Genomic DNA, 20,544 nt, shown 5'->3' with positions numbered 1-20,544 from the left:
GATCTAGTGGATATTATTATGCCTATCCTGTGGATCATAAAATAGACTGAAAGGAGTAGTGGCTTGTACAAAGACACCCCGGTGACTCAGTAATGCATTTGGGATTTGAATTCAGCACTCCCTTTGCAGAAAATACGAGGATACGGCTCGTGTCCAGATGAGTTTCCATTTGAAGAAGGGTCTGGCTTACAACTTACCGGGCACATCTACACAAGATGCTTAATGTGCAGTAGCGTGTCCCAGCACAGACAGTGCTAATACGCTACTGTGTAGTATTATTAGGGTATAGATAGATAGATAGATAGATAGATAGATAGATAGATAGATAGATAGATAGATAGATAGATAGATAGATAGATAGATAGATAGATAGATAAAAGTGGGGTGCAGAAGAGAACAGTTTAATGAACTTTTTTCATCATTGCAAAAACTTCTATTAGTTCACCACCTTGTCTCTTTTTACCATTACCACAACTGGGTGGAAGTAAAAAATATTCATGAAAATATTTACATTTTTACATTTGGGAGTTTTTTCTCCTCTATTTTTAATTGAAATGTAATTTAAATGGATATTTTCTAAGCAACTCTATAGGTAATGACAACATATATTCTGCATATCTCTGCCATAGGTTTTCCAAGACACTCATCTAATTCTCATTGAAGTCAGTGGAAAGGATCCTATTACAAACTGACACCAAGTTATTTTTCCATTCCTGGTGTTTGGTATTCCAGCATGACCCACAGGATTTCATCTAAACCCCTTTGGGTTCACTGGGAGTTATTCTTACGGACTTTGGGTCCCTCCCATAGCAGATGTGAGCGGTTCTAACATTTGTCGAAGACGCAGTCATGCAATAAGCTGAATAAACTAGAGAAGGCGTGAGTTTAAAACTCTTTTTATCCAAGTGACTTTGGGTTTGGAGCCAGACATTTCTGAGGTGACCAAGTTCTAAACCTGGGACGACGCCAGGCATGAGCAAGACAAGGACTTTGAATCCATCAGGCGTAACGCCTAAGCATTGTGTTTTGCCTCCCCGTAACAGGTCAGCATGTTTTACTATGGATGAGCAACCAAAAAATGACAAGGAAGGAAGGAAGGAAGCAAGCTACGTGCAGGACGAGCCACACTTCAAGACAGATCAATTAAAGCAGCAGGAATTGCTGTGTTCCTACAGCATGTGTCAGAGGCAAAGCCGTTGTCCTTCTTAACTCCTTGGTTATAGTGTCAGCAGTCTCATCCACCAAACTCTCCTTTGAGACGCAGAAGAGGAGAGTAGATAACTACTTCCTCCAAACCTTCTCCATTATTTACTCACTCCGAGAGACTTAACAAGCTTGAAAGACTGAGAAATTCCTGCCTCATGGGCCAAACTCAGTCAGGCCCGGCATGGTGGGAGGTGCCTCCGGGCGTTGCAAGGTTGGTTGTCCATTGTGAGCAACATGTTGCTCGTCTTCCTTTTATTCATCTGTTTAGGAAGAAAAGAACAGTGATTTTTTTTTTTTATTTTACTAAATAATCTAGAAGCAAACCTAAAGTCTTTACCCAATCTGTCCTTGAGCAAATATCCCATTAGACTTTGAGACTTGATGACCTTGTTTAACGAAAGTTGTCACGGCTGGACTCTGCCGAATCACATCACCACCCAAATAAAAGGCCAGTTCCCACCATGAGAGTCCCTGAAAGACCATCTTGATTCCTCGAGCCAAATCCCCAGTGAATTAAAGCCAGTTTACTGCCAACAAACCCTTGCTGATTTATACTATCGCCTAACTCTGTGCCTGATACAGAGCCCTCCCCTCAAAAAAGGAAAAGGAATTACAAAAAATGGAGAGATGAAAATCTTATGGCCCAAAAAGGGACCTTAATTTGTCTTTTCGGCAGGCCCTGGAAAAGGAGAAATCTTCCTATTTGACATGCAAGCCTTAGGTCCCCGCAGTAGTGATTCTACCCACGTCGGGCTTGACTCAATGAATTTTCTTGTCCTGACTTGACTCTAACCCTCCCTCCTAGCCTGTTCTAGGACAACACAGCATGGCCCTTGCGAAGGGGCTCCTCCGGCCTGCGCCGACCGGCCCATTGCAGCTGTATTGAGAAGACCCTTGTGTTTAATTGTGCTATTTCCTGATGAGGCGAGTACTCATTTTCCTCTCGGTGCGTCATACCCTACAGATCTCATGATGCTCAGATCACCACCTCTTCTCCACTGCAACTTCAGCTGGCATTTCAGCATTTCCCTCAGTCATCTGCAAGCTGGGGATCAATACAAGTGCAAGCCAAAATCGCCTTCAGCAATCTTTCTTTTCACACTCCCGCATTGCCTTTTTCCATTACACTAGAAATAGCAGGTCCTGACCACTCTTTCTTTCCCTGCAGTTTTCTCTATCCTCAGATAACGGAGGAGCAGCACCTGCAGCAGCAAAGCCTATGGTGACGTTGCCTTCCCACCCCCATCTGCAGTATTCTGCAGGACAAAAGAAAAAAAAAGGCAGAAATTGCTTTTTGAGGCAATTTTTATACAGTGCAGAGGTGAAGGAAAGGCCTCCCCGCTTAGAGAAACCAAGCCAGTTTTTAGTGGAGTCTACTGCAGTTTGATTGAGGACCACCGTCCTATTCCCCAGGGGCTGCACTTCTAGGTCGTCTTCCCGGGGCGGTCGGCCCCACCGAAACCACGAACCAAGCACCGACTCGTGATCGTGGCCATGCAGCCCTGCACCACGCTGGGCCCATCTCCCCTGGGGCCGGGTTAAGCGGATGTGAGAAGTAAGTTGTTCGCCGCAAGTAATTTGGCCTGCGCCGGTCATGATTGACAAGAAGGGAATGAGGAGATAGGAGTCGGAAAAGCTGTATTCAGTAACCTTTCCCTTTGTCAGAGATGTCAGCCCCACTCCTAACAACTCACTTCAAAATGAATTTCACATCCTACTTTTGACATCTTTCCCGCCTCCCCAACACTGCCGAGGGAGACAAATTCACCCTGGCAGGGATGGGGGACAGAGAGCCTTCCCGAGCTCCGGAGAGGACGAGAAGAGGCGGCACAATACGCCGAGAGGCACCTGCAGCCTGAAGGACAAAGAAAAATTGTTTGGGAAGCAGCGAGGCGGCTCACCCTGGCAAGACCCAGGAATTCAAAGGACTGATGTCCCTGCTAAAAATCAACAGCGCGGTTTAATGAGAGAACATCTGAAGCATTTTGCTGGTCGTGAGGTACTGTCTCACTCCTGCCTCTTCACCTAGCCTGACCCTGATACACGGCTGTGGTTTTCCCACGAAGAAGGTTATTCAGCACTTTCGTGGATGCCAGAGTGACACTGTGGGTGTAAAGGAAGGAGAAACCAACTGTAAAGAGAAACCAAAATGTTTTGTTTCTTTTTCTGAAAAACAACAATCCCATCTGTCTTCTGCTTTGGGCATTATGGAGCGATTACGGGGACGCAGAAAGCATGCAGGTGTTTTCTACGCCATCTCAGCAGCGTGCCACTGAGCACCAGACCGCGGCACACCACGCGCACTCCCTCCTCAACTGGAAGTAGGAATCTCAGTCCCGTGCAAGGCATATACCGATAGCAGCACAGCATCTTAGTACATGCCTACCACCCCGCAAAGGGTAGCTAGTTTGGGAGGGAGTATGTGCAGCCTGGGCATGGTATTGCTCCCTGGCTTCCTCCTGAGGCAGTGCAGACAAACCCACAGAGACATATAGACATCTATAACCCGGTCCCATATCGCTCACACTCAAAGCAGGACAGACAAAGCATGGGAGGGGAAACCGAGGAACAGAAAAATGGGATGACTTGTCTGAAGTCACGTAGCAGCGTAGTGGGCTTATGAAATCCATCGCTTTATCCTTTGGAGATCCAATACTTAAGAAGGGAGAGAGTAAGTTTGCTGTGCAAAAAAACCACCAAAACAAAAACCAACCAAAAAAAAAGCCCAGGCAGAAAATATGACCTTGCATTTATATTTATTCATTGATGTAGTCATAGATATTTACACACACACACACACACACACACACTATAAATCGATCGATTGATCTATCTACTGGTAAAATGGCATATACCATAATATATACATTAAGGTAAGATGAATTATGCACACGACAGACAGACAGACCAAAAGAATTATCTGTATAGAATATACATCTGTATCTATCTATATCTATAGATATAGATATGTGTGTATATCTATATCTATAGATCTATATGTATATCTACAGATATATATAGGTATAAAGTGTGTGCATGTATGCATAATTCATCTTACTATGATGTATATAATATGGTATAGACCACCTTACCATTATATATATATATATATATATATATATGTAGTGAGTGTGTGTGTGTGTGTGTGTGTGTGTGTGTGTGTGCATAATTCATCTTACCGTAATGTATATATTATGGTATAGACCATCTTACCATTATATATATATGTAGTGAGTGTGTGTGCGTGTGTGTTTGAGTGTGCATAATTCATCTTACCGTAATGTGCCTATTGCTAAAGCTACTGGGTCTATTTATATTCAGAAAACACAATTCTAGGTATTTACAGTAGGTCCCCCTGCATTCATAAAAGCACATAGGCATAGGGATCATAGCCCCACCTACGTTACCTGGGCAGTCCTAAATCCGCACCACCATTAATATGGTTCAGGAAAGAGCCCTAGTGAACAGATGGACTTTACACTGTGCAGTGATTATTAACAAACCCTGGCTCTGTCAAAGCAATGGGGTAATCCCCAGAGAAAACCCTGCAACCGGCATCTGGTCATTAATCTAGGGGCTGTCAGCTGATCTCTGCTGTGGAGGCTGAACGTGGAGAGAGCAGCTAGAAGCTAAGCCTTAGCAGGTGAACCTGGCTTTTAGAATTGCATTTACAAGTGATCGGGGAGGCAGCGATGGGTTCATTTGCTCCTGGGGCTAACCCTGCTCAGCATCCAGGCTGCCGTACCAGGCGCTAATGGGAGCTCCCCCGCGATCATCAGCCAGGACTGCAACGCCATGATCAGGAGGTCTCCAGGATGGAAAAGGCTGTGGAAATTTCTGCATCCCAGAGCAGAAGCTATAATTGTCTCATCTTCTCCATTTCATAAAGAACGGGGTGGAGGGGCTCATGGCCACATAAGCCACCCCATCCTCCAGGAGTTTTTAAATCTCCAGAAACATCCCTCAACTGCAAACCTGCTTGCCAAAGGAAGGGCGTCTCTCCAACCGAAGGGCCCAGCCTCCCAGCTAGCTTCATCTCTCCTTTCCGGGTAACACTTCACCTAGCTCCAAGTCATCCAAATCCATAACTCGGCCAGAGATTAAAACAGCAACGATGGAGCATCCCACATGATAACCTCTGACCTCTGGTTTGGAAAGCCCATCTCAACGCTCATGAGCCAGTTGGCCATTAGGCCTGAACTCGGCACAGCACGTCCTGAAGTGCTTTGGTGAATCAAAGCCGTAGTGATTTGGGGTCTCAAACAAGTTTCTCTTTCTTACATGAAGGGCTCCTCACTTTTCCTGTATGAGGATGGCATAGCACCTTGGTAAACCCACAGAAGCATGGAGCTAAAAGGTAAGAGGCCCAGCATTTACCATCCAGCCGCACCACGGGCACAGTTAAGAAATGTCAAAGTGGGTCTGATTCAGTTTTGGTGATAAAACTGATTCAGGTTGCATTCAGTTTTGCTGAAAGCTGCTGGAAAACTGTGGAAAGCAAACTGTCCAACAAGACGGCTGCCTTTTCCATCACATCAGAGAGTTTCAACTTTTCCTCTGCTATCATTTTATTATTATGACTTCTCTTTAAAGAGCTGCTGCCTCCTCAATGGGCTAAGCTTTTAAATTGGTAAAAACACGAGCTTTTATCAAACCTCAGACCGCAGAAATACTCCTGCATCTTTTATAGAAGAAAACCCCGGTGAAATCAGCTTCCATTAAGCCAACAAGAAGCCATCTGAACTATCTAAAATGATCATAACTAAGTGGACTTCACGGCACTGTCCATGCTGAGGGCAGTGCAAAAAAAGCAAAAAAACCAGCATAAAGAGTAGAGGATAAGAGCGCTGGAACCAGTGGGATTATGTGCCTGATTGCAGCTAGTCTTCCAGCAGTCCCTGCAAATGCTGACTTCTTGCATTCATCATATTAATTATTTTCATTACAGCAGCACCTAATGAACCTGTGGAAGAGTAGGGCCCCTTTGGGGCCCTGCACTGTCGTCTATAAACTTCCAATTGGACATAAAATGCCACATTTTTAACAGTGATCCCAATTAACCAGCTCAGCAAGGGATGTCATAGCTTCGTTATTGCTCAAATCTTTAGAGTGTATTTGTAAAGGGTCTTCTTCAGGTCACCCACAAGCTGATTTACATCTATAGCCAGGGCATTCAACTCCGACCCCTTCCTGACTTCCAGATTAATCCCAAGTCAGTCCTCCCCTTGCAAAGGTTCATCCAGCCAAACAGTACATCAGGCTGGCTTGGCTAAAACGCGGGCATGCCTGTAGCCTGCAGCACCCAAAGGAGTAGGAGATGCGACTCCCTAGTCTGGATACCCAGGTGCTCATCACCAGCTGCATCTCCTGGAGCATTAGCAAGATATTTGCACTGCTTTGCTTCCACGTGGCAGCAGATGAGCCTGCAGGAGCACTGCTTTCCAAACAAATCTAGCAAAAAATGGTTCCTAGGATGCCAATACACCGCTGAGTTCACAAAAACTTGTGCTCACTATGTATCTTATTGGGTATTAATCTATACAGTGTGTATCTACCCTCCCATACCAGGTTTGGCAAGCAAGCTAATGGCAACAAATTGTGGTTAGCATACCGATTGTTTCCTAGCGTTGACACGTCCTCATCAGCTGCGCGGCATGCACGGCCACGCAGGTGTGCTCATGCCCTGCTGCCAGGTGCACCTGCACGGCCGCACACACCGCACAGCTTAGAGGGAAGGCTGATCCTCATTCAGGTGTATTTAATCCATCAGCTAAAGGGATGGTCCTTTAGAGAGGTGTAGGTTGCAGCCACGTTGGTCTAAGGACATCACCAGACAAGGTGCTTCGGGGAAATCCGATATTTTTTATTGGATCAACTCAAATAGTTGGAAAATTTCTTCTTTGCAAAGCTTTTGGGTATAAATACACTTCACCAGGCTGAGGACGTATCTGCAGTTGGTGTGTGCTCTTCTTAAATGCAGCTATGTTTCTTGGTGAGCTAAACTTATGTTTCAACTCTTCTTTTTTTTCCCCCCTTAGGACACTGAGTAGCTATCGACCTCAGTATGGTCTTTGCTTTGGTCATAAAGGAAAGAATGGGAGGAAGCAGTTAATAATGAAAACATAATTAATACTGCCATCCTTGTCTCCTAGGCAGCCATTAGCAGAGACCTTGGAACTACTATTTGCAGAGCAGTTTGATTGCTTTCTGCACAGAGCAACGGAAGCGTCTGACATGGAAAGACCTTACAGGTGCGTCTGCTGTCTCCAGACGTTCCCCACCCAGGGACTTGGCTTCTATGCACATTGCTAAATCATACCTCTAGGCTATTATTAGCAGCATTAATTAATGCATCCTCCCTAATTATTCCTTTTTAACGCTCTTAATTGGTTTTAGACAACAAGAAGCTGACAAACAGCCATGTATAGAACCTAGCAAGCCAGATCCTGTGTTGGAGGCTGGGTTACAGCAGCTGGGGCTCTGACCCATCATTTAAAACTGAATTATGGCTGAATTGAATGCTGTGGCCAGTGTGAAAGAGGGCAAACTGGATGGGATCAGCTGTGCATGGAGGGGCCAAGCTATTGCTTCCCTTACTTCCCACATGTTTGGGCTCAGGCCTATGAATTCCTGACCTATGCAAGATAATAGTGGCAAGTAATACTTCATTAGTCTGCCAAACAGTTCACATTCAATGGCTTTCCAACTCCGTTGGATCCCCCGTTCTGCCTCACGTGAACTAGAGAGGACGCCCATGGAAACTCAGATTAAGTCAGGCATCCCTGTTGGGCTCTAGTTCCCTAAACTTTTGTAGCGAGAAGTGGCCGCATCACCTGAACGTGGGCAGCACCACCAATTTGCTGTTCAATACAGAGACTATGCTGCTTGGCAAGTCCCATCATGCTTATCCAAAGCGCGATTTCCCATCATGCTTATCCAAAATGTAATGTAGCTATTGCATCATTTCTTCCCATGGTTGACGCCTCCCTTCCGTCATCGCTGTCCGATCGCTATCCTCTGTGTATAACTGAGAACTTGCTAGTGACGCTGCCTACAGGCTATGAACCATTGCACAGGTCAGGACTCGGAGGGCATCAGACCTTGCAGTAGGCTTGGATTCACCAATAACGACCGCTATACGCCACTCTGAAGCTCATGGAAAGCAGTGGGGATCTTCCCACGTCCTCCAGTGGTTTTGCACCATGTTCGGCCACCTCGGTGGCTTGGCTTTCTGCTCAGACAATAAGATGCAAGATGGTGTTGCTTTTGATGCACAGGCTGCCTTTGTAGCGCCGAGCTGCGGGGGATCCCAGATCAGGCTGTTGTCAACACGCACAAACATTTCTGCTGTGCCTTTGCCTGGATGCCAAATGTGCTTCAAGCCGAGTTGCAGTGTGTGCTCGTTTGTTTAATTTTGCAAAGCCACATTTGCAAAACTTTGTTCTTCTCAGTTGCTAAAGCCCCGCTTCCTTCTTCCCTGGTGGAATTCACCATCCAGACCCGCTTAGCGGAAAAGATCAAACGGAGAAAGCTGTTGTGTGTTTCCTCCCTATTAATGGTTTACAACTCGCAGACTCTCGTTTTTCCTTTCTGCTGATCTTGTAGAAAAATATATGCCTGCCAAAGAGGTTTCTTGGAGGAGAGAAGAAAGTGTGAATAATGGATTCTGAAGGATGGATAATTAGCAGATCAAATAACCCTGAGAACTGGGTAATTTTTTTTATTTTTATTATTTTTTTTTATCATCTGCAGATATTTTGCTATTGCCATATTTCTAAATAAATTGTGTGCGCCCTCCAGGTACATTTCTGCTCCTAGTTCATGTAATAAAAATGGAGGAGCCTAGCGAGTTTTTATTTTAATGTAACACTTCTGAAAGGGAGGAACTGATAGCTGTGGCTAACGTCGGGAATAGGGTGGGCAGCCCAGCACCTTTATCCCAACGCAAGGATCTCTCTCCAGTTGTTCTTACAGTTTTTCTCTCCCCGTCGCTTGGGGAAATCAGAAGTGTTTTATCGAAGTCAGCAGCACTACCCATAGATCACCCCACAGCCGTCCCAGAATGGCCTGGGACCAAACTCGGACACCATGTACGTGGCTACAATCCATTGACTTCACTTAGAGGCATGAAGTCAAGCGATGTTTCAGCTGCGGTTGAAGTGCTCGCTGCCACTCATTTACTTATGTTACCTCTCAGGCTCCGTTAATTAACAGGAGATTCTCTGATAATTCTAATTCTACAGGAATTAATTGTTATCATTACATGCCGCTGTTCTGGCTGAAGCTGAATCAAGTCTCTGGTTCCCAACATCCCTAATTGCACGAAAGCGGAAAGATTTCTTCCCTCCCCAGAGAGCAGCTTTGCTCCTCCAGAGTCGCGCCTCGCCTCCACGGCTGGTTCGCAAGCAAGCCAAGAGGAACGAACGCCGAGCGAACACAGCTTGGCGCGCACAAAATTGCAAATAAATGCATGCATTGAAAAAGGGATCCGTTCGCCACTGCAGTTGAAGTTGTCGGTTACTCGGCTGTCTGATTCGTGGGTGCAGGCAGGTAATCAGGCTTCCACGTGGGAGGCATTCTTCACGGCGATGGTATATTGGATACCTATGATAATATAGTCAAAAAACGTCCCGAGGTGTTGGTTTTAAGAAGCATAAGAAGAATTGCATGAACTGTCCCAGATGCAGTGATGAAACCTAAACAAAGCTTTAAACCTTGGGCCATCGACACTTGTTTTCCTCAAAGCAGCTGCTTCGCTGGGAAGACAGATGAAATTCTGCCTTTGGTGACATGCAGAAGCCATTTGCTAACAGGCTGCCAATGGATTTCAAACCCAGGTCGGCATCCTGATGTATTTAAATTCATCCGTTCCACCCACCACCACAATACCCAAGCATCTGCAAAGTCATTGGGCATAATGGATCACAGCCAAACGAAAGGCAAAGTCTATATTGAGGACTGCTGGCTCAAGTGCCAGTAGCTGTCCAGTCCAGCTGTAGCAATTGGGAGGTCAGTGCAGGCTGCAAAGCCTGGCTGAGAACTCAGTAAATGAACCCGGTGCTGTGTTTGGACTCCTCCTAGTCCTAGCTTAGATATAGTCCAGGTTTCACAGCAGTCTGACCAACGCTGGGCAGTCCAAACTGCAAGCATCTCTAGCATGATGCGATTAACTGGTGCCCCCCACCCCCAAATAGAGCAAGAAAAATGGACTTCAGAGATGAAAACTTTCACGTTCCAACACCAACCTTCATCCCTGTCAAGGGGAATATTTAATGGCAGATGAACACAGCTGCAAAACCGTGGGCGCAGGCATTGATGTCTGCAGCTGCACTCAGAAGCCTGCAAGTCTGATATCTGGGAAGCTAAATACTGCCCGCAGGGGCAAACAAACCCACTCATTTATGCATCCCTTTATTTGCACGTCCCACATCTCAAGGTGAGGCAGAGGCTTAGCTAAATGCAGCAGTCTCCATCTGCCAGGTAGGGAGAGACACTGATGAATACCATGAAAGGTGAAGACAAGTGCCATCATGGAGGTGTCTCCATCAGCTGCCCCACTGAAAAAATAAATTGATCCTTCATTATCCAGTGCAATTAACCTATGTAAATATGTGCTAATGACCACTTCTCCGGCAATTTACTTCCCTCGCTCTTGAGATCCCTGTGCGCTGCCGAGCCGCAAACAACTGCCATTAAAGATAGCGTTTGTTTGGCAACCAGAAGGCACCTCCAGTTTGAAAGAGAAATCCAGGGGAGCTGGAGAGAAAGCAAAGCAATTAAACTGTCAGGCATGGTACCTTTCCCTTCTGACAGCTTCGGAAAGGTGATCTCCGCTTATTTGCTGATTCCACACACCCGGAAAAAATGCTGATGGCCGTTCTGGCCCCGTCGTTGTTAAACACCTCCTTATTGCTCTAATCTGTTCATTTTCAGGCTGGCGAGATGGGGATTGATTGCTGACACTGACCTGCCGGAGCACTGCAGTGATGAAATCAGGACGGGGGAGCATTTCTCCCGCAAACTTGGCAAGGAGACCGTGTTTGTTTGTTAGCAGAAGCGGCCAGCAAATGAGGAGATAGAGAGGAAGAGTCAGCAAAGAGGCCTCAGGGGAGCCCGGGGGATTCATCCTTCACAAGGCAGCAGGCCAGCTGGTGATCCTGGATAGGGGGAGAAGCAAAGGCTTGTCTTAGTTTCACCTCTCGATTACTGCGGAGGCCTTGGTGTCTTGGGTTGCTTATACCGAGGACTGGAAGGGATGTGCTTTGATCCCGATATCCTGGGACCTGGACTGCTTTGTGCCTTCTAAACAAGTTCATCGAGCTGTATATGCAAACGCAGAGGCCTGCTGGGCTTAGCCTTCTTTCCCTAGAGACCTGAGCTCTTCACGCAGTCCTTGGGGTAGGCGTGCAACTAGTCGCCGGCAATTCTCAACTAAGCCGACGTGTCTGGGAACAAGGGGCCCATCTACACGTGCATTGATGCACTTTTCCTAATGCGCATTAAATTGAGGATCTGCCATGTGAGGTAATAAATTAAGGTGCGTTAGGCTGCCCTAATGCATAGTAGCACAGGTGCACGCTTCTTAGGTGATGCTTAATGCTCAGTAGCCTATTTTACTGCGCATCAGCATAACAGTATGGGTTTCAAGGTGCAGTTGCCTATTTTACTACACACTAGCATAACAGCATGGGTTTCAAGGTGCAGTTGCCTATTTTACTACACACTAGCATAACAGCATGGGTTTCAAGGTGCAGTTGCCTATTTTACTGTGCATTAGCATAATAGCATGGGTTTCAAGGTGCAGTTGCCTATTTTACTACACACTAGCATAATAGCATGGGTTTCAAGGTGCAGTTGCCTATTTTACTGTGCATTAGCATAAAAGTATGAGTTTCAAGGTGCAGTTGCCTATTTTACTACACACTAGCATAACAGCATGGGTTTCAAGGTGCAGTAGCCTATTTTACTGTGCATTAGCATAATAGCATGGGTTTCAAGGTGCAGTTGCCTATTTTACTACACACTAGCATAATAGCATGGGTTTCAAGGTGCAGTAGCCTATTTTACTGTGCATTAGCATAAAAGCATGAGTTTCAAGGTGCAGTTGCCTATTTTACTGAGCATTAGCATAACAGCATAGGTTTTTATGCACCGCTTTAATATGTAATAAAATAGGCTATTGCGCAGTAAAGGGTATGTGTAGATGTGCCCATTGAATGGTAAGCATTGACTGGCACCCCATAACCACCCTTCTTCTCAGCTAAGACCCTTTGAAGCCCAGCCACAGCAACATGGACGGTGCGGTGCACACCAAATAGCTTCACTCCAGGTTGAGGCTGGGGCAATCCTGACCAAGCTCCCAGGCCCCTTCACCCCCTGCACAGGACCGTCGGGGAGGTGTGTGCAGAGATGGATTCACCCTCTCCGGGTAACCCACAGCAGTGCTGTCTCTCCCAGGGGAACTGGCCTATTTGGGGCCAACATTTTCATGCACTGTCAGAGGACACAGCCCCAAAATTCAAGACTGCCCTGGAAGATTCACCACAGCTGATTATTTCACCCAGGCAGCTGGGGACAGCCTAAAGGCCACCTTAACCTACACTGGGGGCCAAATGGAGGTCTGGCAGGGCCCTGCATCAGGAAGGTACCTATTGCCTCCCCTCTGCTCCTGGACTGAGCTCTGGGCCAATAAAGCTCCTGCACCTTAAGCCGGTCTCCTGAGTAACTGCACCAAAACCAATGCTGGTATTGGGTATGAGGCCAGAACTGGGTCCCTTTGATGCCACCAAGCCCTTTCTCCTCATCCTCCTGGCTGGAGGGCACTGGAAGAGTGAGGGGTGGATAACTTCTTACAAGCAGAAAGCAAAAAGAGCCGATGGGATTTTGCTCAGCAGGCGGGAAGGGACTGAGCCAGGAAATGTCAGCAGCACGTGACAACAGGGAGTTATAATTAGAAAGGCAAGTGGATGGGGTCTCAGGGAGGGATCCTTCTTGCTTACAATTCAGCAACGAGCCCCCTATTAAGAGATGATTAAAGCAAAGGTGGAGAAGCCCGGGTCCTGGGTTCACCTTGCCACTCATTGCCATGCTGTGCCCCCAGCACATCACTTACCCTCTCTCCGTCACGGGTACCCAGTGGGAAAATAAGAACCGCGGTCCCCAGCTTCGAAGCACCGAGACTCACTAGAAATAGGTGCATTCGCATCACACGGCATTATCTTTGATAGACTCTCATCCTTCTCTCCAAGCTGGCTGCACCTTTAGCAAGACAAATTACGTCGTCAGGGTTAGAAAGGAAACTTCATTTTACCTTTTCTTCCCCCCATTCTCCCTCTCCAAGGAGACCTTTGATACAGGGAGAAGAGAGAACCTGCATGCCCAAGGTCGCTGCCATCCGCCCAAGGTCACTGCCATCCACCTTAAGAGACTCAGTCATAGCTTCATTTGGTCTGTCCCTAATTCCTCCACAGCTACAGCCACAGGTGCATATATGCAAATCATTCATAGGTTATTAAATCATAAATGATCTCTATTCTGTAGATAAAAATACAGCAGGATCCCAACAGAGTGTAATGAAGGCACTGCAGCAGTCCCCAGCTCCACTTGACCCCATGCGACGAAAATCAGGGCAAAAGTTATCCCTAGGAGAGCTAACGAAGGTTAATTAAACCTCAGCCGCTCAGCAGGGGCACGGCGGATTCAGAAGCGGAGCCCCAGCAGGCCACCCAGTCCACCGAGCCCCGTCCCGACGTGAGCATTAGCGGCTCTCGTATAAGCCTCAGGGCTCATTTGCTTGACAAGAGCAAAGCGGGTAATTTTACTGTAGAGCACTTGCAAAAATGATGCCCTGACTGTTATGAGAACTGACAGGCAAGTTATGTGAGCAGTTAACTGAAGGTTACTTTCGAGGGCCAAACTAGCCAGGAGATCAGGCGTCAATCAGCTCATGCATGAGAGGAATGGGAGGGAGGGAGCGAGAAACAGGACAAAGGCAGGAAGAGAGGTGAGGAGAAGGAAACCCAGAGGCAGAGCAATGAATGCACATGGTTTCCTGGACTCTGTGCTTGCTGGTTTAGCAGGGAAGGACCTTTTAAGCAGGTGCGTTTACCACAGGGGTGCATCACGGCAGGTGCTGAGGAGATGCTTCGGTTCAGGCAGCGCTGCTGGGTCCACGCTGTGCATGTATAGCTCACTGCAGAAATCACCTGCCAGTCTCGTCCACAGAAGAGGAGAGACACCCTCCAACCTGTGCTTTCATTTCCTTTCCTATTGTTCCCTCCAGCTCGCTCCCCCAGGTGCAACAAGAGAAAGAAAGAGCTGTGGGAAGAAACAAGGAAGCAGCCACAGGCGGCACTATGGGGGCAGTTCATGCCACGTCCTACTTTGACACATTACCAAGGCACATTGGCCCTGTTGGCAGATATGCAGGCCTCGGGCAAAACCCTTTCACCCCCCGGATGCTCCCTAAGAGTTTGTCTAAGCCACAAGGCTGGCAGGTTTGCAAGGGGAAGGGCTGAGCCACCCCCACGCTTGCCCTGACCCCTCAGCTCTGCTGACATGCCAGAAGTCCACTCATGAGACAGCTTTGCATTCAATCCTAGCCCCCGTCCATGAGCTCTTGGCCTCCGTTGGGTCTGAGAACAGCTGCTGGAGACCCACTGGGACACGGTACAGACCAGCCTGAACAGCAGCATGCACGGTCCTCGCAGCCACAGAGCAATCCCTATAGAGACCCTCCCTGGATGCACATCTGCACAGCAGTCACTCCAGCGACAGCAGCCCATGCATCTGAGCTGGCTTCCGAGTCTGACTCATGCTGCGACTGTAATTTGGGTTGGCGAGGCTGTTGACTGCATCGTGCACGCCGTCTACCCCAGGCCCAGCGGGGAGCTCCCTAATAACATGCATCCTCTCGCAGAGAGGAAATCCTCCCCGCCACAGCCTGCAATCTGCCCCAGCAGGACAAGTGCTTTTGTGCTGTGCCAGGCACGCTCTCTGGGCAAACCTCTTGCTGCAACGCGCTCGCTCCCCGGGCACCGGTCTGCAACTGCAACAGGTGTCTTTTGGAGCAAAGCTATTTTCTACGACAGCGTGCACGCTCTCTCGGCACAGGGCTCTCCCCTTTCTTCTCAACATCACTGGCAGCTGTCTAGATGCAGAGTCGCAGCCACAGCTAGAGATTGTTTTGGATGAGGCTGTTTGCATGGGCTTAAGTGTAGATCCCAGCAGCTTAGAGCAAAGCTGTACCAGCAGGCTTCAAAGTAGCTGTTCCTGGATTGCACCATCACCAACAGCAGCAGTGTTGGGGTGGCTTCCTGTGAATGTGGACCTGGGTTGGAGAAGGAGCCCTCAGATACTGTCTGCTGTACCACCCCCCTGCAGACAGGGGCCCTTGAAACTCAGCCAGAGGCCAAAACACCATTGCCTTGTGAGCAAATCCAGCATCTCTTGGGCTCCCACAAAGCTGGCATCTGACCCCCACCATGTGAAGACCTTGCCAAGAAGATCTCCCCTCCATGCAGGGCATGGAGATTAACACCTCGGAGACCCCATCCCAGCTGGCAGCAAGCATCTGTCTCATGGGTGAAGACAGTACTTGAGGGAAAGTCTGTGGTTGTTTCTCATGCCCATGAGATGCTCAGCAGAGAGCCAGCCCAGAGCTCTGCCAGCTCTTTAGCCCTCTCCATCTCAGGGATTTCATCCTGCCAGAGCTGCAGCTGGGGCTGGGGAAGTGCAGCGCGAGCCTTCAAGCAGGGAGATTTAAATGCATGGTTATTTATTTTCAGATGGGTTCAATTCTGCACCTGTCAACCTTGACAAGCTTCCCCTTCTGCAAGTGTAATAAATACTCGCGGGGCTGGACTGGGTCTTTTGGGGCTTGGATGGGAACGCTGCGGTGGCAGCTTGGGATTTTTTTTTTCCTTCCCCCGTTTCTCTTTTCCCTCCTCCCGTGCTCCCATCTCTGATTTCCAGCTCCCCTGGCGAGAAGGTCGCGGCGCTCTGCGCGCTTGCGGGGCGTGCCCTATCTTGATGGATAGGAGGAGGCTTGACGCAGACAAGTACTAAACCTGAGAGAGCGCACCCGTTGATTTTCCGATCACATCCCGAACGGGCTGTCAGCTTCCAAAGGCACTGGGATTTATTGCACTGAAATATAGCAGCAGCACCAACGCGTGAGGAGCCTGCCGAGTTGCACGCACCAAAATAAAAATGCAGGGCTGCGCCGAGATATGAAATACGTCTTAATTACTTTCCATTGTAGCACACCGAGTTTTATTTTTACAAGTATAGATGGCAGCGGTGTGCAATTAGCTCTAGCTTCCATGCTGCTTCCTTCATCGAGGTCTGCTTGGCTGCTTCATCCGGGCACGGGCTCTCTCTGCTAACAGAGGACACTGGCGCAGAGAGGAAGGCAACCTTCATCAGCGCCGCACCGTTTACCCCGCACTTCAGCTCATTAAGAGTCCCTCCCCTGCACGTCTCTCCATGAAAGCTTTGAGAGGGGACATTATTATAATGATTTTTGGAAGGGGGTCAAGCTGGCTTCTTTAATTGATTCCTCACCGACCTTTCCAGTCCATATATTTCAATAATGGCCTTGCAGTGCAATCGCATTTGCTGTATGCGGTATAATTCCCCAGGAGCACAGACCCAGGATGTCTCCGCCTTTAAGAGTTAATCTCTCCCCGTCTCCTGTTCCCTTCCACGTTCTCCCTGCTCGCTCTCTCATGCAAGCATGGCAACGGCTAGCAACTGTTGTGCCAGTATTTGTTCTTTGCCAAACAGTTGCTCATCACAATTATGGGACTTGAAGACTGAGGTGTGAATTTGATTTTACCCCCAGCGCAAAAACCATCCAGATCCTTCCCTGCCGGTAGCATCGCTGGTTGGCTCAAGACCGGCAGGGAACACTGCAGGCTGACAAAGCGACTGCACAAAGTCGCCCAAACACGCAACCCTTCTGGAAACCTTCGACACCACCTTAAGCTAAGTTCAGCCTTCAGCTGGCAGCTCCCCAGGAGCCCTCTGGGCTGCACCTGATTTACCTATAATGTTGCATAAACATTTTAACCCTAATGAAGTGCACCTGCATTTCCGGCTGCAGCTTGGTGCAGAATATAGCAGCAACCAGCTCTGGTTCACCAGCGATTAAACCCCACAGCAGAAGGGGTCTGTCCACACCCTGCACTTGCAACAGGGGGGAAATCCATCATTACTGATGTGACTCGAGACATTGGTTGCGTTCATCTGACTCGAGACATTGGTTGTGTTTGTTGTGCTCTCGGGTACTAACAGCCCTTTAAACCCTATTCTTGAGATAGCCGTTGTTGGTTCAACCCAATGCTTCACCCATAACTCAAGGGGACTCTAACTATTGACTTCAGATGGCTGGATCGGACCCCCTTCATACAAAACACCTGCCTGCTGTGAGGCCTCACTCAACTCTCTCCTTGCCTAAAAGCCTGCCCTGCCACGCAGGTAGCTACTGGCTAAACTGGGAAGGTTTTGCTATCTCTAGGTTATTCCAAAGTCCAGGCCAACACAGTGGAGAGAGGGCAGGTCTCTACGCTATTCCAGCCCCCTTCATGTCCTGATGTGTCTATCAGCTGCTGTTGGATTATGCCCCTCCGTAGTAACGCAAGAGCTACGAAGCTGGCCAGAAGGGCCAGGCCTAGACGCAACTGCAATGACTCATCCTGTAGCAGAGTTTATTTTTAACAAAGCCAATGCATTTTTGCATCACGGGAGCCCCTCCTCCCCTCCCACGTCCTATTTTATAACCACTGGATGGCTTAGCTTCTTTTTGCTGCTTTTCTGCTTTTTACATTTCCACCAAATGGGTCATTTTAAAGCAACTATACGCACACACACGTACCTCCTTTCCTACTCGTCTGCAACTTGGGCATCAGGTTTCAGATGCTCAGAGATCTCTCTGGCTGAGTTATGAATGCCCGGGTGTTACCTTGCGTGGTACAACCTTGTGCAACACACAGGCTCCTTGAGTTGGCATCCCGTACCCGCCTGGTAGCACTGCTCATCTCTCCGGGTCTAAAGCTAGCAACATTTCACATGCAAGGTAGATGGCTAGATAGAAAAGGAGACGATGCTTTCCCCAGCACTGACCAGTACAGGCCATGATCTCCGATGTTTCCTGCACTTCGCCAGCTGCGTCCTCTTCCCTTCTCACATATAACATGATTTGCTGATACATTGTGATGGGCTGCATCCAAGAACACAGTGAGTCATGGAGGAGACTGGGAGCTCTTTCTTCTCCAGCACAGCGTTTCCACAAGTTAGGGTGAATCATTTGGATTGTATTGATGAAAATTAATTTCTTCCTAAGGCTAATAAAGAAAAAAAAAAAAGCTTTAAAACTCCACTGGGAAGGGGGAAGTGAGGCTTGAACAGACTCCATAAAGTCTGGCTCTGTTTTACGTTTTTATTTCAAATTAGCATACAACAGAGAAAGAGCACCTTACCTAGACTGGGTGGCATGCAGCCCCTGGCGTGCACACAGATTCCCCAAAGCAGACCACCTCTCAGAACCAGATTCCTGCTCCTGAATGCCTCGGAGACCTGGCTCCCAAGTTGTTTTGGAAATCAGATTCCTGACATCTCTGCACCTTGGTTTTTGCCTACAAGAAAAAAAATCCACTGAGCAGGAGCACTGCAGATCGGTACCGCAGTTTGCAGACCACGCACAAGAAATGTAGTTCACTGCAAATGCAATGTGTTAACATGAGATAGTTCAGCAGAGACCCATAAACTTTCACATCGTCTCCTACCCGGTTCCCACTTTGTCATCTTTGGCTTCAGTTGGGAATGCATGGACCCACCCCTCACATTGATTTGGCAGATAGCAAACAAGGTGAGGATGACTGATGATAATAAAATGGTAACAACAGAAATTTAACTAGGATAGCACTATTTCTGTAGCCCTCAATTGCATTCACTTGGACCACCTGGCTAATGCCTTCAGTTAACAAAAAAATGGGGAATGGTTTAAATGCAGAGGGATCTGTAGTGTCCCCAGTACAGAAAAGATGTGGACAAGTTGGAGAGAGTCCAGTGGAGAGCAATGAAAATGGTTTAGGGGCTGGGGGACAGGACTGGTGAGGAAAGGCTGAGGGAAGTGGGCTGATGGAGTCTGCAGAAGAGAAGACCGAGAGGGATTGAATAGCAGCCGTCACCTCCCTGCAGGGGGGTTGCAAAGAGGATGGAGCTGGGCTGGTCTCAGTGGGGGCAGATGGCAGGACAAGGAGCAATGGGCTCAAGCTGCAGCAAGGGAAGTTGAGGTTGGATATTAGGAAACACTCTCTCACTAGGCAGGTGGTGAAACACCAGAACAGGTCACCCAGAGCGGTAGTGCAGTCTCCATCCTTGGAGGTTTTGAAGACCCGGGTGGACAAAGCCTTGGCTGGGATGATGCAGCTGGGGCTGGTCCTGCTTGGAGCAGGGGGTTGGACTAGATGTGACCTCCTGAGCTCCCTCCCAACCCTCATGTCCTATTATTTTTATGGTTAGAACTATCCCTTTGCAGAAAACACAAGAGCTTTGTTCTTATCCTTTCAATATTGTCTGAACAAATACCATTAAGGAAAAGCAACTAATGCGAAAAGGAATAAGGAATAGAAGAAGTTTTAACCCATCCCGTAACACGCCAGGGAAGAACAGAAATGTCTGACTTCTTTGAAACCTTAAATCCCCATTTGTCCAAGAAACAGGGAGCTTTTGGTCTGTTTATACTTGGACTTGTTGCAACACAGCCTGGATTGCAAGATGGAGCTATTACCATTTACTTGGGATGCCACAAACACAGTGAATTTTGGAAAATACTACCAAAAAAAAAGGAAGAGAAAAGTGTCTGAGATGCACCCCCTTCAACTTCCTTACCTTCAAACCCCCCAGTTTTGGCCAGCAGAAAGTTGACAACTTGCAAAGGAAATCCTAGTAACATTGCTTTTCTTTTCCCAGAGATAAATATCATGTAAATTCTCTCAAATTGCTTAGTAACTAAGAAAGATATGGTTGGTAAATACCTTGTCACTACATAATACAGTAATTACATAGTCTGCATACAGGTAGTAATTATATCGACTGCAGATTACTTACTGATTATACTTAGAAGTAATTACCGTGTCACCTGCTCACTCTAGGTTATAGCAGAAATAATCCTATATTCAATTTAGGGAAAATGTCTCTCCAAAGACACCCTGCCCCCTGCAGTACACACGGCACGAGGGGGCTTGGGCGAGTTAGAAAGTGGATTCACCCCCATCGCCTGTGGGAAGAGCTTATGCTGTTGCCCAGGTCCTCCATGGCTCCACATTTCCTTCT

General features: G+C 47.8%; 1 long non-coding RNA gene across 2 annotated transcripts in view; it reads right to left on the bottom strand.

Moving 5' to 3' along the window:
* Positions 1-540: 540 nt before the first annotated feature.
* LOC109283426 (uncharacterized) overlaps positions 541-20,544 on the bottom strand; it is a 161,845-nt gene continuing 141,841 nt past the window's right edge. For both annotated transcript variants that reach the window (XR_009454828.1, XR_009454829.1), the window contains 5 exons: positions 18,687-18,842; positions 18,331-18,551; positions 13,319-13,464; positions 11,174-11,363; positions 541-1,466 (listed from right to left, as the gene is read on the bottom strand). This is a non-coding gene — a long non-coding RNA (uncharacterized LOC109283426). The remainder of the gene's footprint in view (positions 1,467-11,173; positions 11,364-13,318; positions 13,465-18,330; positions 18,552-18,686; positions 18,843-20,544) is intronic.

This window comes from Alligator mississippiensis, chromosome 9, assembly GCF_030867095.1.
Source record: "Alligator mississippiensis isolate rAllMis1 chromosome 9, rAllMis1, whole genome shotgun sequence".
In the NCBI taxonomy this organism is placed as follows: domain Eukaryota; kingdom Metazoa; phylum Chordata; order Crocodylia; family Alligatoridae; genus Alligator; species Alligator mississippiensis.
This window is presented reverse-complemented; position numbering and strand designations above follow the sequence as displayed.